Genomic DNA, 18,678 nt, shown 5'->3' on the forward strand with positions numbered 1-18,678 from the left:
CACGTGGCCCAGACCTGAGACTGGACGGAGAGAAGGTGGCGGCCCTCATCCAGGATACACCAAGAAGCGCTCCAGCCAGCCAAGGGCTCCAGGAGATTCTCCAGGGCTCTCATCCCAGAGCTACATCCCCTGGGGTTGGGGGTGGGATGTCAGGTTATCAGGATGGTGGAAGACAGAGGGAGGATCCAGGAATCAGAGTGTGTGGGCAGAGGTTCTTCCTAGCAACCAAATAGCTCCGCCCACATCAAAGATGAGCTCCTGCCCGGAGAGCTGTCCAGGCACGACCAGACCAGACCCTGGGGCCTGGCCCCTTTCCTTCCAGCCCCTACCCCCACCCTCTGTGCTGAGGGCCAGGCCCACTTCAAAGGAGGTTGGGAGCGAAGGGTGGGATGGCTGCTGGAGATGCGCCGGAGGACTGCCCAGCAGCAGTGGCCCGGGATCCCTCGAGCCGAGGAATCTGAGAAAACATGAAGTGGGTCGGGGGAGGCTTAGCTGGGGGCGGTCAAGGTGGGGTGGTGGGAGGGCACCCAGGAAGTGCAGGGTGAGATGGGGGTAGAGGCCCATCTCAGAGGGATGGACCCTCCAGGAATCTGAGCAGCAAATGATGCTGGGAATATCCCGTGCAGCCCATCACTGAAGGAGCCCCAGAGAGGGCACATGGCTAAATTTCATCTCCCAGCCCATCCAGGTCAAGTTGACAGAGAAACAGGGACCAGCATCACAAGCACCCCGGTTTTCCCCCCTGGGCGCCAAGTGGGGCCACGACAGGGCCATCTTGGGGGCTCTGAGAGGCCGCTGGGAGATGCTTGGGGGCCCTGTCTCCTAGCGACCGGCTTCCCGCAGTCTGGCGGGCCCCCTGCTCTGGGCGCTGCCCACTCCTGACACTGGCGACGAGCACTTTTCACTGCGGTTCTGCATGAATAAGCCCCAGGCCTCCTGCCAATAGTCCCCTCATAAAGACAGCCCCGGCGAAAGGCCTTTTCAAGTGGGATCGTGCAGTGCCACCCAGGCTGGGCGGGCATTGTTGGGGGCCAGGGTCCCGGCTTGGCGGCTGGGGTCAGGGGGCCACACAGAGCATCCTGAGGCAGGCTTCGTGCACTCGACCGCAGCAGCCCCATTTATCCATCTAAGAAACTCGCGCCACCATCTTTGGAGGGAGGTTGAGTGAAAAGGATGCCTTTTGAGGAGAGGCCTTTGAAGGCACAGTCCTGGGCTCCTTGCTAAATTGATTGGAAAGGGCAGCAAAACCCCACAGGTGGCCAGGTGTAGCCAGAAGCCCCCAGAGCCGGGGTGGAGGCTGGGATGTGGGACGCAGCCCTGGATGGTGTGGTGTCTGACTGGGTGTCCGCAGTTACGGCGGGCGGAAGGATGTGAGTTTTGTTGAGGGTGTGGGAGATGGTCTGGCTTGAGTGTGCATTTTCATGTGCATCACCCCCCCACACACACACACACACAGAGCTGGGTCCCAGTGTGACCCAGAACACCCTGGAAAACTGGACTGGCTGTCCTAGACCAGCAAGTGGGAAAAATCAGGAAGGGCAAGTGGGCTGGAGCCCAAGGTCAGGGCAGGGATACTGAAGTGGGTCCAGGTGTCTGGACCACACGGGAGGGACCTGGGGTCTCCCCATCACATGCCAAATAGCCCCAAGTCTGGCCCACCCAGAACACTGTGTCCCCTTAGGGATTTCTCAGCGTGGGTGGTGCCTCTACGGACCCCTCAGCCCAGGGAGGACACTAGCCAATGTTGGTGTCCCAGCGTGGTGGGGCTGAGGGGCTCCCAGCCCCCAAAGGCTCTATCTGCAGAAGTCAGTGCTGCCATATATATAGATAGATAGATATATAAAATGTTTGCAGGTAGAAAGATCTGGGAGTTTGCATCCAGAAATGTAGGGTTGGGAGTGGTGATTACAGTTCATTCTGTTATTCTCTCTCTACTTCTGTCAATGTTTACAATTCTCCACAATAATTTTTAAAGGCATTTGAATCACAGTTTCTTATCAAGTTACCCCTTTGTCGACCCTATGACCCAGCAGACCCTCTCCTGGGTATCGACCCAGGAGAAGGAAGTGAGTATGTTCACGCTGAGACCCGTACAAGAAGGCTCAGAGCGACTTCATCCATCACGGCACCAAACTGGACTCACCCACACGCCCTTCAGCAGCCCAAGTGGTGTCCGTACAGTGAAGTGTGACTCAGCCGTGGAAAAGGACCGACCACGGGTGCAGGCACCTGTGTCGAGGAGTCCCAGGAAGCGAAAGAAGCCAGGCGCAGAGGAGAACGTGGTACATGATCCCATGAACACAAGCTGAAGAGCAAAGCTAATCCCAGGTGAGCAAAGTGTTGATTAAGAAGCGGCACATTCCTAAAGATGGAATCATTCCCTGTCTTGATCTGGGTGGTGGTGACAGAGAAATATACACGTGAGGACGGCATCGTGGTGTTCCGTAAGGCCTGGGCTTGTGACTGCGTGTAAGTTACACCTGAATCAAAAAGAAGTCAGTTCATTCCAATGGGAAGATGGGGGTGAGGGGCGAGGAAGGCGGCAGGCAGACCACCAGCGTGTAGCCTGGGTGCCTCTGGCCTGTGGCCCCAGAGGAAGCTAAGGTCCTGTCCCCATCACGAGCTATGTGATCCTGGGCAAGTTACTCCCCTCATCGTGCCTCTCTTCCCACATCTGTAAAAGGGAGTCACACTTGATCCAGACCTGGGGCCTGGCACACACAGAGCAACCCTCCTCCAGCTCACCGGCCTCTCTCTGCCAGCCCCGGCTCCATCATCTCCCGAGCTGGTGGCCCCACTGTTTGTCATGGCTCATCTGGTTTGCCAGCCTCCTCCGTGTGTCCTAGAAGTGTGTGACTCGGTCCGCCTCTGGGCTTAGCAAGGTTCCCTGAGGCCCACCGTGTGCTATCAGAATCTTGGCAGGTGTGGAAGACAGACCCACCAGGAGGGATCAAGGAGGGCCAGGTCCTACCAGTCCTGTCGCTGGAGAGACCCTGGGTCCACGCCATCACCTAGGCCTTTAAAGCTCATCTGTCCCCAGACCTACAGGCATACCTGGAGGTGACAGGGATGCTGTGTCCGTGGTCAGAGAGCAGCTGGCTCTGGGACGCTGATGGAGACCACATTTGGTGGCCTGGGCCCCAAGATCTAATGGCAATGAGGTGACCTCCCGGAGGGAGGGCCATGTCCCAGGCTCAGTGGAAGGAGACAGTTGGACTCGTGAGTGGGGGCTCTCTGTCCTCCCACCATCTCTGAGGGTCGAGGGCCAGGTCCATCCCTGTGACACGGGTGCATCACTGGGCAGGACAGCCGTCCCCTTGGCCTCGAGGAGCCTGCCAGTCGGTGCAAGTCAGTTTGGCTTAAATGATGTACAAAGGCGAAATTCCAGGGCTCCAAAAAGGAGTGGGTGAGCTTATTGTTGGGGACCACTCTGACCTGAGTCTGGGAGTGGCCTGAAGAGGGAGAGACAGCAGGTACAAAAGGGATGCAGATGAGGATCCCAGGAAAACTCCATGCAAAGGGTCTGGGGTAGCCTGGCTCCCTGGACGATCTGAAAGCAGGGAGAGGCCTGGAGAGCCTGATGTCTGTAACACAGAGGGAGCGTGGACTTTCAGGGGGCGATGCGGGGCCAGCGCCGGAATCCCCCGGACTGCCTGCCTCGGCCCCTGCCCTCTGGCCCTGCCCGAACCCCGAGTCCGGAGCCATGGGGAAGGGAGGAGAGACTCTGGCAGGCCGTGCACACCACAGGGCCCGCCCACAGCCTCTGCCCTTCCTCGGGCCTGGGAAAGGAGACCGCTTCTGCTCCCATCCCCCAGGGGCCTCGGGGGCCACGGGGCTGGGGGAGGAAAGCTGTGGGAAAGAGCAGAGTCCCGCGGGGCCCTGACTGGATCCTTGCGGCTTCTTGCACCAGATAAGGATTTTGTGCCTCCCCTGAGCAGCCCCTGGGAGCAGGGTCAGAGCCCCTCCGCCAGGAGGCAGCGGCAGAGCAGGGCAAGGGGGGTCCCTCTGCAGGCCGGGGGTCTTGAGGACATGAACCCCGAGTTTAGGTCCAAAACCCCCGACCGGTAGGCGGGCCGTTTTCCACGTGGGTCCTGCAGACTGCAGCCACGGCAGCCGGCGAAAGTGTGGCCATCATGCTTAGGCAGGAATGGGCAGGAACAGAGGCACGGGAGGAGGCTGGCGGGCAGCTGGCCGCGTGTGAACGGGCCGACAGGCAGAGCCGGCAAGGGAGCTGGGGAGAAAGCCGGGACCCTCACTCTTCTGCCACCCCCTGCTGCCTGCAGTGATGGTCCCGGCCCCCGCCTCGCTGCAGAGAACAAGGCTCCAGGTGGACAAAACCCCTGCTCCCAGGGACAGGACCACCCAGAGCAGGGGTCCTGGGGATGGACAGCAGGGTAGAGGCAGCCAGAGACCACTGTGCGCTCCTGAACCCCCTCCCAGCATCCCCTGCGGTGGGGCAGCCGGACCCGCCGACTCTAAGCCCCTCTGTGATATAGTCCAGGGGAGCCCTTCCTCCCCCCAGCCCTGCTGACAGCAGCCGGAGTCCCACCCGTCCTAAGGCCCAGAGGCGTCGGCACCTCTTCTGCTCCAGAAGAGCCCAAGAAAAAGAGCCCAGAAAACTCATTTTGAAGGCGAAAGGTGTTCAGGGGGCAAAGCATGACCCTCGAGAACATCCTTCCAGAACCCTGCTGAGGTTGCAGCCCCTGGTGTTCTGCGGAGGAACCCAGGGGGAGGACAAGCGGGCGCCCCGTACTCCTCCCTGTGGCCCGCCGGCCCCCTGGGGGGACAGTGACAGCAAGAGAGACTCAGGGCAGCTCAGCACCTCCTGCACACCTGGGCCCGGGAGCTGGGAGAGGGCAGGGTGCCCACATGCGCCCCGAGGCAGCGTGGGGGGGCAATGTGTGCACCTCCATCTGGCCTGAGAGCTTAGAGCTCGGGTGGGTGGAGCCCAGTGGTGGAGGGGCTGCGACGGCAGATCCCGGAGGACCCTGGGCAGCAGCCTCGGGAAGCCGGCATGTGGGCCTGCTCGGGGCAGTGGCCAGAGGGGAGTGGATGGGGCCCTCCTCGGGGTGGGGAGGCAATGGCCCAGCACGTGGACTCGCCTCCTTGGATGTGGGATCCCACCACTGAAGGAGTCTGACTAGAGTGAAAAAGTGGCACGCAACCGAGGTCATCTCCATACAAAGTGTGGCTCTCGGCCCACCCCCGAGCCAATCTGGACCCCCTCCCCTGTTTTCATTCACATCACAACTATTTATTGAGCGCCTTTTGTATGCTAGACTCTAGGTGTGCGGTGGTGACTAAAGACAGACACAGTCCCTTCCCAGATGGAGTCTAAGTCTAGCGAGGGAGAGACGCTCATCAGAGACTAAATTAAAAATGCAAAGGCACAGAGAATGTCCACGGCGCGAAGTTCTGCAAGGAGACGTGTTCGCGGAGTCCTGGGAGTCTGTCGTAAGTGGGTTTGCCTGGTGGGGACCTGAGCGAAGACTTCTCCGGAGGATGTAGCCCTGGGGCTCTGGGCTGCAGCCGGAGGTGGAGGGAATAGCAGAGACCGTCCATGCAAGGCCCCATGGTGGGGGAACGTGGTTCATCCAGGAAACTGCCAGAAGGGTCAGCGTTAGTGGGGAGACACGGGTGGGACCACAGGGGGAGCAGAGCCTGAGGATGCCCTGTTTCTAAGTCGAGGGCAGTGGGAAGCTGTAGGGTCATGCTTCATGGCTCACAGACATCCCTCCGAGCACATCTTGACCCGCCCACTGGGGTGAAGGCGGCTGCAGAACCACACTCCCTCGTCAATCCGACGTGGGTGCCGCAGAAGGTCTCCTCCACATCCCCACCCTTCCTCCCAGGGTCCTCTTCATCAGCCCTCCTCAGAGCCCCGGCCAGTCCAGTCGGCTTCCCCAGCATCCCCGTTACCAGGCCTGGCTCGAAACAGCTTGGGAGTGATGGAAAGAGCAAACACATTATGAAGAGATGGAGGACGGGAGGGTGGGCGGATACGAGGGGGCGAGTCCAGCTGAGGAGGGTCAAGGCCGAGGGGCCCACAGAGCTCAGGACTATGGGGGTGGGACGGCCCAGGGAACCCGCAGAGCCCCCGGGATGGTGCTTGTGTCAGAGGGCACAGAGAGTGGGAGGGTTCCAGCCTCCGAAGGCTTCCTAGGAGCTGGGAGGGGGGGATGTGAAGAACAGGGAGGGGGCCGCCAGAGATGGTGCTGGATGGGTGACAGGGCCCAGCACCACCTGCCCTTCATGTGCCCACAGCAGACAGTGCCAGCAGTGCCAAGCTGGGCTTGGGTACCACGCTTAGAAGTTGACATTATGGGGTGAATGCACTGTCCCCTCTCCCTCCCGCTGTCTGCATTCCTGAAGCCGGCCTGGGTTTCCTTACCAGGTAGTCAAGGCCCTGGAGGGCACCCACCCTGCGAGCTGGTGCGAGTCTGAAACTGCTGACGGGTCCTTCCCTTCGGCAGCAACTCAGCAGGATCCAAATGGCAGCTGGTTAGCAGTGGGACCTGGAAACCAGTCACCGCCACGGGTGGCCCTGGGGCCCTGGGGGTGCGCGTGCGGGTCCACGTGAGTGTGTGCACAAGCGCGTGTATGGGGGTGTGTGTGTGCCTCAGAGTCTGCCAGCGCGCGTGAGTGTGCTTGTCTGAGTGTGCACAAACGTGCACCTGCATGTGTGCATGTGCCCAAGGCTGCCCCTGTGCACCTGCATGTGTGCATATGCCCAAGGCTGCCCCTGTGCACCTGCATGTGTGCATGTGCCCAAGGCTGCCCCTGTGCACCTGCATGTGTGCATGTGCCCAAGGCTGCCCCTGTGCACCTGCATGTGTGCATGTGCCCAAGGCTGCCCCTGTGCACCTGCATGTGTGCATGTGCCCAAGGCTGCCCCTGTGCACCTGCATGTGTGCATATGCCCAAGGCTGCCCCTGTGCACCTGCATGTGTGCATGTGCCCAAGGCTGCCCCTGTGCACCTGCATGTGTGCATATGCCCAAGGCTGCCCCTGTGCACCTGCATGTGTGCATATGCCCAAGGCTGCCCCTGTGCACCTGCATGTGTGCATATGCCCAAGGCTGCCCCTGTGCACCTGCATGTGTGCATATGCCCAAGGCTGCCCCTGTGCACCTGCATGTGTGCATATGCCCAAGGCTGCCCCTGTGCACCAGCATGTGTGCATATGCCCAAGGCTGCCCCTGTACACCTGCATGTGTGCATGTGCCCAAGGCTGCCCCTGTGCACCTGCATGTGTGCATATGCCCAAGGCTGCCCCTGTGCACCTGCATGTGTGCATATGCCCAAGGCTGCCCCTGTGCACCTGCATGTGTGCATATGCCCAAGGCTGCCCCTGTGCACCAGCATGTGTGCATATGCCCAAGGCTGCCCCTGTGCACCTGCATGTGTGCATATGCCCAAGGCTGCCCCTGTGCACCTGCATGTGTGCATATGCCCAAGGCTGCCCCTGTGCACCTGCATGTGTGCATATGCCCAAGGCTGCCCCTGTGCACCTGCATGTGTGCATATGCCCAAGGCTGCCCCTGTGCACCTGGACGCGTGCGATGTTTATACGGCAAGTCCTGCCACTCTGGGCAGGTGTGGGCTGAGCTCACACACCTGGGCACCTGTCTGCCCCTGTCCCAGGTGTCTGTGTGCCTTGGGAACGTGTGTGAGAGTGTGCATGTCTCTGCATGGATGTGCGTCCAGCCGGTGACCGTCTGTGCATTTGTGAATGGTGTGGGGGGCTGACAAGTCTGTTTGCTGGTGTGCAGACAAGCACAGTCATCCATGAGAGCTTCTGTGGGATTCTATGTATGTGTTTGAGGCATTTTGACAAGAGTCCCAGCACACAACATGGGACTCAGCACACAGAGGAGGCATCAGAGATGCTAAGAGATGGATGGATGGGGACAGTCAGTGCTCTCCTGACAAACAGAACCAATAGGAGGTATATGTACAGGAAGGGATTATGGAGGCTGACAAGTCCCGAGATCTCCTGTCAGCAGACTAGAGGCCCAGCAGAGCCTGTGGTTTAGCTCCAGTCTGAGTCTGGAAACCTGAGACCCAGGAGAGCTGATGGTGTAGTTCTAGTCCAAAGGAGGTCATGCTCGAGACCCAGGCAGAGCGATGGTTCAGCTCGAGGCAGGAGAAGACTGATGTCCCAGCTCAAGGGCACTCAGGCGGGAGGAGTTCCCTCTTAGTCAGAGGAAGATTAGCCTTTTGTTCTATTCAGATAGTTGGTTCTACATCAACTGATTAGATGAGGCCCACCCAGTGCAGGCAATCTGCTTTACTCAGACTATGGATTCAAATGTTAATCCCATCCAGAAACACCCCTACAGACACACCCAGAATAATGTTTCATCAAATGTTTGGGTCCCCTGGGGCCCAGTCTAGTTGACACACAAAAGTAACCATGACAGGTAAGTAGAGAATGAATGGGAGGTGGATGGGGGTGCATGGGTGGATGAGTGGGTGGGTAGCTGGGTATAGTGGATGGGTGAGTGGGTGGATAAATGAGTAGGGGGGATGAGAGGATTGGTAGATGATGGTAGATGGGTGGGTGGGAGGGTGGGGGATGAAAACTCAAAACCTGAGAACATTCTGGGTCCCCGTGACATGCATCCAACCCAGGGCCTTGCCCATCAGGACCCTCAAGCCCCACTGAGCGCCCTCCAGCTCCTCTACTAGCCCAAACTCCCCTTCACCCCTGGGGCCTTTGTCTCTATGAATTTGCCTATTCTAGGGACCTCATATAAGTGGAATCACATAATATGTTTCCTTTTGTGTCTGGCTTAATTCACTTAGCATAACGTTTTCAAGGTTCATCCTTGTTGTAGCATGTGTCAGAATTTCTTTCCTCTTTATGGCTGAGTATTATTCCATTGTAGATATAGACCACAGTTTATCCATTCATCTGTCGATAGACGCTTCAGCTGTCTCCACCTTTTGTCTTTTGTGAACAATGCTGCTTATGGACATTAGTGTACAGATATCTGCTTGAGCCCCTGCTTTCAGTTCTTTGGGATGTATACCTAGGAGTGGAATTGTTGGGTCATATTGCTGAGTAGTTCTACATTTAACCTTTTGAGGAACCACTAACCTGTTTTGCACGGTGACTGCACCATTTTACATTCCCACCAGCAATACTCAAGGGCCCCAGTTTCTCAACGTCCTCACATCACTTTTCACTCCCTCACACTCTGTTTAATAGTAGCCATCCTAGTGGGCGTGAGGTGGTATCTCATTGAGGTTTTGATTTGTATTTCCCTAATGACCAATGACGATGAGTATCTTTTCTTGTGCTATTGGCCATTTTTACACTTTCCTTGAAGAAATGTCTCTTCAAGCCCTTTTCTCATTTTGAAATTGGGTTGTTCCTTTTGTTGTTGTTGAGTTGTAGGCATTTTTTAAATAATCTGGATATTAAACCCTTGTCAGAGGCATGATTTGCAAATATTTCTTCCATCCTGTGGGTTATCTTTTTGCTTTCTTGATAGTGATAGTGTCCTTTGATGCACAACATTTCTTAAAGTCTAATTTACTTTTTTCTTCTGTTGTCTGTGCTACCAGTGTCACATCCATAAAACTGTCATGAAATGTATTGTCATAAATATTTTCCTCAAGTTTTAAAATTTTAGCTGTTTAGGTTTTTAATCCATTTTGAGTTAACTTTTGTATATGGTGTAAGGTAAGGTTCTAATTTCATTCTTTTGTACATGGATATCCAGTTTTCTCAGCAATGTTTGTTGAAAAGACTGTCGTTTCTCCACTGCATGGTCTTGGCATCCTTGGAAAATCAATTGACCACATATATGAGGGTTTATTTCTGGGTTCTCTACTTTAATCCATTGGTCTATATGTCTGTCCTTACGCCAGTACCACACTGCACTGTTTTAAGTTCTGTAGCTTTGTAGTAAGTTTGGAAGTTGCTCTCATCCTATGGGAATTCTCTAACTTTTTTCTTCTTTTTCAAGATTTTTTTGGCTCTTTGGAGCTCCTGGCAACTCTTATGAATTTGAAGATTGGCTTTTCCATTTCTGTAAAGAAGTCTCTTGGAATTTCCATAGGAATTGTGTTCCACCCATAGATCACTTAGGGTAGTAGCGACATCTTAACAATGTTAAGTCCTTCTATCCATGAACATGGGATGTCTTCCCATTTATTTAGATTATCTTTCATCTCTTTTAGCAATGTTTTGTGGTTTTCAGCATCCAAGTCTTTCACTGCCTTGGTTAGAGCTATTCTTCCTAAGTGTTTAATTCTTTCAGATGCTATTGCAGATGGAATTGCTTACTTAATTTCCTGTTCAGATTTTAGGTTGCTGCTGTGTAGAGCACAACTGATCTTTTGCCCTGCAACTTTGCTGCATTTGTTTATTAGTTCCAATAGCTTTCTTGTGGATTCTTTAGGATTTTTATGTATAGAATGATGTCTTCTGTGAACAGATCATTTTACCTCTTCCTTTCCAAGTTGGTGCCTTTTGCTTATTCATTTATGTTTCTTGCCTAGTAGCTCAGGCTAGAACTTCTAGTACCATATTGAATGGAAGTGGTGAGAGCAGACATCCTTGTCTTGTTTCTGATCTCAGGGAGAAAGCTTTCATCCTTCACCACTGAGTATGGCATTAGCTGTGGATTTTCCATAAATACCCTTTATCATATTGAGGTATTTTCCCCTCTATTCCTAATTTTCCTAGAGTTTTTATTATGATAGCATGCTGGATTTTGTTAAATGTCTCTTCCACATAACTGAGAGGATCATGTGTAATTTTTTTCTTCATTCTAGTATTGTAATGTCTAACATTGACTGGTTTTCTTATGTTGAACCACCCTTGCATTCCTGGGATAAATCCCACTTGGACAGAGTGTATAAACTTTTTAATATACTCTTGGATTCAATTTGCTAATATTTTGCATAGAATTTTTGCTTCTATATTCACAAGGGATGTTGGTCTGTAGTTTCCTTTTCTTGTGATGTCCGTATCTGGCTTTGGTATCAGAGTAATGCTAGCCTTGTACAATAACTTAGGAAGTGTTCCGTCCTCTCCAATCTTTTGAAAGAGTTTGAGAAGGATTGGTGTTCATTTTTCTCTAAATATTTGGTAGAACCTACCTGTGAAGGCATCTGATCCTGGGCTTTTTCTGTTGGCAAGTTTTTGATTACTGATCCAATCTCCTTACTCATTATAGATCTATTTAGATTTTTTATTTCTTCTTGAGTCAGTTTAGGGAATTTATGTGTTTCAAGGAATTTGTCCGTTTCTTCCAGGTTATCTAGTTCACTGGTGTTCAGTTGTTCATAGTATTACCTTATAATCCTTTTATCTCTGTAAGGTTGGTAGAATGCCCCCATTTTCCTTTTTGACTTTACCTATTTGTGTCCTGGTAAATCCACCTTTATTCTGAAGAGAAATAACTTGAATTTTACCCACTGACACCACTGAAAACACAGTTCTTCCCTGAACCAAGCCAGTGAAGTTTGCTCCCATCAGACACATACCTGGGTCAGCCATGCTCAATTTCTATTTCTATTCTCCCTGCAGACCCAGGCACCTCTGCCAGTACTGCTGGGTGACCTTGGGAGGAACTTGCCCCATCTGGACCCCCATCTGGTCCACTGAGGGGGGCGGGGCCCTTGGAGGGCCCTGGCCTTCCACGCATATGTGCACTGTTTCCAAAATGGAGGTGGGGCTTCATCCCTGGGAGGCCCACCCTACGGGGAAGGGGTGCCACTCCAACCCTGCTTCTAACTCCCCAGGATCCCCACCCAGCAAGTCTTCCCCCAATGCCCACGTAGAAAACCCTAGAGTCAAGGGAGGGGCATGTGGGCTGCTCCAAGTGGGAATCCACTTTCCCCAAGCAGTTAGTTCCCCCTGGGACAGACATGTAGAAACTTTGGGGTCAGGAGAGTGGCAGGGGATGGGGCCAGAGGCAAAAGGAAATACTTGCTCTTTCAAGGAATTCTTACACAATAGTTCAAACCGTAACATGAGAACTGGACTTTGGCTCTCTGTGGGGCTAAAAACCATGTATTTTCAGACACAACCTATAAGATAGGGGTCTCCAGAGTCTGAGGATTCCTCTCATGTGTCCCAAGGACCCATCAGTCTTCCTCCTTGCCCAGACCCCTCCCCACCATAGCTCCTTAAATGAGGTTTCACGTGGACCCCCATGGAATGCCCCAGAACAGTGCCTGCTACATATACTAATTTAGCATGTTATGAAGGCAGCATTTCAGATTCACAGGGAAGATGGAACCATTTAATAAGGGGGCCTGGGATCCATTAAAGCTAAGTCCCAGTCTCATCACCAATTCCAGAATAAATTCCCAGGGCCTCTGCCCACATGGACCCCTGCTTGGAATGCTGACCCTGGGCCACTGCATGGCTTGATGACTTCAGCCAGAGTCTCGTCAAATGTCTTCTGGAACAGGCCTTCCCCCATCCCCCCGCCCCACGTCTATGGTCCCGCATCCAGTCCCATCGGCTCTGTCCCCGGCCCAGTTTGCTAGTTGATATACTTTGACCCCTGAGTTGATTCGCCACTGAATCCCCAGCTCCAGGCACGGTGAACAACTGAATGAGTCAATGAATGAATACATGGCTCCCTGAATAGTTGTAAAGTATAGAACCGTATGTCAACTAGAACAAATGTCTCTGCCTATCCCCAGGACTCACCTGTCTATGGATAGGCCACAGGTGCGTGAGGCCTGTGGTGCGTGAGGCCACAGGTGCGTGTAACACCCAAATTCCACCAACTGGTCACAACCCCTCCATCCCAGGTAAAGCCTCCCAGGTAAAGGTGTAAATAGACACCCTGGGTATCTCCCACCTGGGCATGAAGAGTGCTCTCTGGTTCTACAGCTACAGCCAGCTGTCTGGGTGATGGTCACTTCTGCAGGGCCAAGGCTCTAGCCTTCTGTCCAGGGTGGTAGCCCTGGGTCCACAGCACGCACACAGAATCTACTGAGCTGTGCCACCTTCTGCAGAGAAACGGTAGAGCAGTCTCTCTCTCCGCAGGCTCTGGTGTAGACTCCAAGTGGGATCAGGCATCCACCCATAGCAGGCCCCTCCTCCCAGTGAAGCAGGTGCGCACCTGGAGGCTGGAAGTGCATCACTGCTCCACTCCCTGAAAAACTCGCAATTCCTGATGAGGTGTTGCTGGGCCCCTGTCGCAGAAAAGTGAACGCTACGGTGCACTGATCTCTGGTTGAGAAAGACCTTTCTGAACATTAAAAAATCCAAAGTAGCAACAATAAAGAAGCTCAAGCCATTTGATCACAGACAAGCTCCTTAATATTAAGGGAAAAAATGGAGTCCAGAGACGCTGAGAAAATGTTGCAACACACAAAAGACTAACATAATCTTAATATACAAAAAGCTCTTACAAATCAATAAGATGAACAAGGCACTAGATCGCTGGATAAAAGACAAATAGGAATTTCACGCGTGAAATATGCATGGCGATAATCCTACAGAAAGGTGCTTGTTCTCACTAGTAAGCAAAGAAATGGCAGTTGAAACATCCTGATGCCATTTGCAGCCATCAGAGACAAAAAATGTTGCTCTGCAGCGTTGGTGGCGGTAATTGTCTTACGACGCTGCTGGGAATGTAATTGCTAGCAGCTTTCTGGAGAACAATTTGACAATGTGTAGCCGGGCTAGCAATCTCCCTTCTAGGAATTCACCCTGAGAAAACCCTCCCACGTATGTGCAAAGACTTAGGTACCAGGATGGACATCCCGGCACTACCTGTAATGCCTAAAATCTGCAAACAGCAAAGAACAGATCATTTATTAAACAATTTGCTCCATAAAATAGTATTCAGCCATTAAAAATAGTGTTTTCATAGACTGCCTAACATAGCATGGGGAAGTGATCACGATCTGTTAAGTGAAAGGGCAGGAGACAGAGCTGCAACAAGAATCTGATAGTAATTATGTAAAACAAGTAAATCTGCGTCTGCATAACAAATAGACCGGAGTGAATATACCAGCATGTAAACAGAGCTGGCTTGGGGACACCAAGTTTGGGCGTATTCTGTGTTTTCTCCTTTAGAATGACCCGAATTTTCCAAGTTTCCTGCAATGACCATGAGTGAACAAAAAGTGTTTTTTTTTTTTAATTGAAGTATAGTTGATTTACAACGTTGTGTTAGTTTCCAGTGTACAGCACAGTGATTCAGTTATACACATATATATCTCTATTCTTTTTCAGATTCTTTTCCATTATAGGTTATTACAAGATATTGAACACAGTTCTCTGTGCTATACAGTAGGTCCTTGTTGGTTACCCGTTTTATTTATAGTAGTGTGTATCTGTTAATCCCAAACTCCTAATTTATTGCCCCTCCTTTTCCCCTTTGGTAACCATAAGTTTGTTTTCTATGTCTGTGAATCTTTTTCTGTTTTGTAAATTAGTTCACTTATGTCATTTTTTTAGATTCCATATATAAGTGATATATGATATTTGTCTTTCTTTGACTTACTTCACTAAGTATGATAATCTCTAGGTCCATCCATGTTGCTGCAAATGGTATTATTTCATTCTTTTTTCTAGCTGAGTAGTGTTCCATTGTATATATATGTACTACATCTTCCTTATCCATTCATCTGTCGATGGACACTTAGGTTGTTTCCATGTCTTGGCTATTGTAAATAGTGTTGCCATGAACATTGGGATGCAGGTATCTTTTCGAAATGGAGTTTTCTCCGGATAGATGCCCCCAAAGGTGTGTTTTTATCGACTTATCAAAGGCTGTTTAACCACATAGGGTAAGCTTATGATATGACGTTTGGTGAAACAAGCATTATGTTAACGAGATAGACTGGTTAATAGATGGGTTGATAGGTTAAGTCTGTGTGGATTATCGAATCACTTCAATCTCCTTCACTATACATGTATGTATGTTCCGGATTTTCTACTTTAAAATGTATTACTTTTGTAATCACTTACAGAAGCTATTTTTAATAAAGGAGGTGCTGGCCAAATTCATAAAGAACCCTGTGGTGTCACTTTAAGAGTCCATCCGCCAGGAATTCTCAGCCTTCTTCAAAAATGCAGAAACCCTTCCCATAGGTGTCAACATGCACAATTTGCAAACCTTTTAACCCAGAAATCCCCCCTGCAGGAATTTACCCCATAGAGCAGTTCCCACAAGTGTAAAGAGTGTGTGCCCAAGGTTGTTCCAAAGGGGTGTTTGTAACGGGAAAACTGGAAATTACATTCGCCTCCACCAACAAGAACATCGTTAATAGAATGACTGTACGACCGCGCAAGGGGTACTCTGAGGCAATTGAAACGATGATGCCAACGTTGCTTATTTATTAACAAGCACAGATGCCCCTGCTGTACCAGTTTGTGGAAAGCAGGTTACAGAAAAGTGTGTCCAGAACAATGTCATCTTTAAACAGTCTCTGTCAGCGTGTGTTTCTAGCGGTAGGAGGCTGCGAGGGGAATTGGGGAAATATTTTTAAAGGATTATTTCTGGGGGGTGAGGGTGGCATTTTAAGGTGTTTTTGCTTCTTCAGTTGCTTTTTACAATGAGCTCTAGTTCATTTTTATATAACAACATAAGGCTACTTTAAGAAAAAGTTAATTTCAAAACAAATGAAAGATACGATTCAGTCAAATTTAGATGCAACAAAGTAATCTGGAGGCACTTTTAGGGGGACAAGGTGGGAAACGAAGAAAGGGACTTCTAGCCCTCCAGGTAGGGATGCCAGTTCAGGCACACCCAGTGGGGACCAGCGGCTCCCTGCACAGTGGCAACCTGGAGGCCCAGCAACGGGGTGTGACTTGTCCAAAGTCAGACCTCCGTCAGCACCCGGGCCGGGGTCTGGATGCCGCTAGGCTCAGAGCCCGGCTCACCCTCGACCTCACAGCCCCGGGTTCTAACAAGGCCAAGCCATCGGCTCAGCACCTGCATGGTCTTTACCTGGGCTCTAAGGCCGGCCCCCAAGGTGAGGTCGGGAATTCACACCTGGACAAAGGAGTCCTGCCCTTTCTTGAAGTGTTCTGTAATTCAGACTTCCGCTGACCACACTCCGTGTTCCCCCAAATCCTCCCGACCAGGGCGGAGGGGGTCAGCCCTGAGGGTGGAGGGGGTCAACACTGAGGGCGGAGGAGGTCAACCCTGAGGCCCACAAGGAAGCTCCTAACCACGGAGCCTGGTGCAGAGGAAGCGCTCAGGAAACACTGCAGACGGAGCCCTGAGCAAGCCTTCCCGACCAGGCACTTAGCACTGGCGGCCTCTGCCCGCCCGCTCAGGTCGTATGCAATTACAGCTCCAGGCTGCCCTCCTGTCTCTCTCTATATATCTTGCTGTCTCTGTCTCTGTCTCTGTTTCTCTCTCTCTCTCTCTCTCTCTCTCTCTCTCTCACACACACACACACAAAATTGTCCACTTATTCACAGGGTGATAAGCACAGACCCTCCAGCCTCCGGCCTGTGTTCCGTCATTGTGAATTTCAGCAAATCATTCAAGACTCGCTTGAATTCAAGGTGCGCACCTTGTGGGCTGTTTCAAAGGGAACAGAAAGCACAACCTGATCGTTCACACCGTATCCCGAGCCTGGACCGGCACCTGGCGTGAGGTGGGTTCGTTGAACGGATTCACTGGGTGCGCGGCTGACCTTGAAAGCAGCGGCCCTGTCCATGGGTGCCGGCCAGCCGGGGCCCAGGCTCCACCAGATGCCCTCCTTCGGTCATCCAAGGCCTTCCCTGACACCCGGGGTGCCCGGCCCTGGGAGGCGTGCAGAGCCTCTAGGAGGAGGAAATCCGAGGCCCCACATCCTGTCCCCGGGGCCAGCTGGCCTTGCGGATTCCAGAACTTTCCGCAGTGGCTGGCCGGCCACGGGGCAGGAAGCGGAAGGTGCAGAAATAGAAACGCATAGCCACGCAGCAGCTCCTTTGGCCTTGCAAGGATGGGAAGCGGGGGCCGGAGGGGAGGGGGGAGCTGGGGGGCAAAGGAGAGGATGCAGGGGAAGCCAGGGAAAGCAGAGTCGCCAGCCCCGAACCCCCTGCACCCGCGACCACACCCAGCACACCTCCCCTTCCCTGACGGAAACGGGACTGCATCTCCCAGGGGCTGGGCCGGGCGGGGGCCGAGGCTTTGCATGGTGGCGCCCGCATCACCTCCCCGGCCACCCAAGAGGCAGGTGTAGAGGGAAACCAGGGCCCAGGGAGGTACCAGAATAGAACCCAGGTCTGTCCGCTCTCAAGTCTGAAGCCTCCTCGGCCCCCAAGACCTTTCCAAGGTGGAGGCCTCCCAGGGCCCCAGCTGAGCTGTGCTGGGGTATTTGACCCTCCCCTGACTGCACCCCCGCCCCTGCCCCCAACTGGCTGAGGGTGCCCTGAGAGCCCACGGGAGGTCATTAAGTACTCAGGCGGGGATTCTGCTGGGCCGGGCCCCAGGCTCAGCTCAGAAGGCCAAGGCTGGGCCAGACAAGGGGTCTCCAGTCCAGCCCCCCGGGGCCTGCAGCTTCTGGGTGGTTTGGTTCCCCAGGACCTGACTGGATACCCGCCACTCTCTCAGGGCAGCTTCGCCCAGACATCCCTATCCCCACCACTGCCCTCTGAGCTTCCTGTTTTCACAGCAAACAGAAAGACAGAGGGTCCTACCCCCAAGAGCATGGCCAAGGGACCCGGCCAAGGAGGGTGTGCAGCCACGGGCCCGGGATGGCCTCGTTCCACCCTGTCCGTGCCCGAGGCCCCGGGAGCAGCCCCAGGATGGAGGGCCTGCAGCTCCCTCGTGTGACCCCCGGAGGTCCCATCCCCGCTCCAGGTCAGAGTGAGGCGGCTTTACTGAGGGGGCTGCAGGGACCGGAAGCTGGAGTACGGAGGACGCAGGAGGGCCTTGTGCAAACCCCCCTCCAGGCCCACAGCCCCAGAAAAGCCCCACCGTGGCTGGATGGCACTGGTCATGTGGGACAGCAGCAGGGTCTGGAAGGAGCCCCTGTCTGGCCTGCCCACCCAGGTCTCCATGCAGAAGCTCCCTGACCAGCAGCAGAAGAGGGGCGCCTGGATTCAAGACCTCCCACTGGCGTCAGTATCGGAGAGCTGGGCTCAGGCCCCAGCTCTGCCCCTTGCTCCCCTCACCTGCTGTGTGGCTTCAGACAGGGGAAGCAACTTCTCTGAACCTCCATTTCCTGGGCTGTAGGAGGCATGAACACCTGTCTGTCTCTGAGGCTGGCTTGAGGCTCCGGTGCTTGACAGAGGTGAAGAGCGGAAGGACCTGAGAAGGCAGATTGTTTCCTTGCTCTGGGCCCTTGTGTAGCTGCTGTTTCTGCTCTCAGGACAGCTGCCGCCCCCTCGGCAGCCCCCACCCAGCGGCCTCCAGGACATGCTCAGGGCTGGCAGCGCAGCTGAAGTTATGCGCTTTGCTCCGCGCTCCCTTGTGGGCTGCTCGCCTGCAAGGTCACAGTGGCACGCCAAGGGCGCAGACCTGGTTCCCAGCCACCTGCTACCCTGGACAGCTTGGGGTCCACAGTGGGCGCTCATCCACAGTCACTGAATAAATGAATAAATGAATGAGCTGTGATCAGCCCTAACCCCCAGCAAAGACGGAGCGCCCAGCGGCTGGCCACCGTGACCAGACCCGGGGTGTGGGAAGACAGTAGGGGACAGGTGTCGAGGGGGAGAAGTACGGTCTGGCACGGCTGGGCTCTGCCCTCATGG

Source organism: Grampus griseus (assembly GCF_964374135.1).
Source record: "Grampus griseus genome assembly, chromosome: 8".
Lineage (NCBI taxonomy): Eukaryota > Metazoa > Chordata > Mammalia > Artiodactyla > Delphinidae > Grampus > Grampus griseus.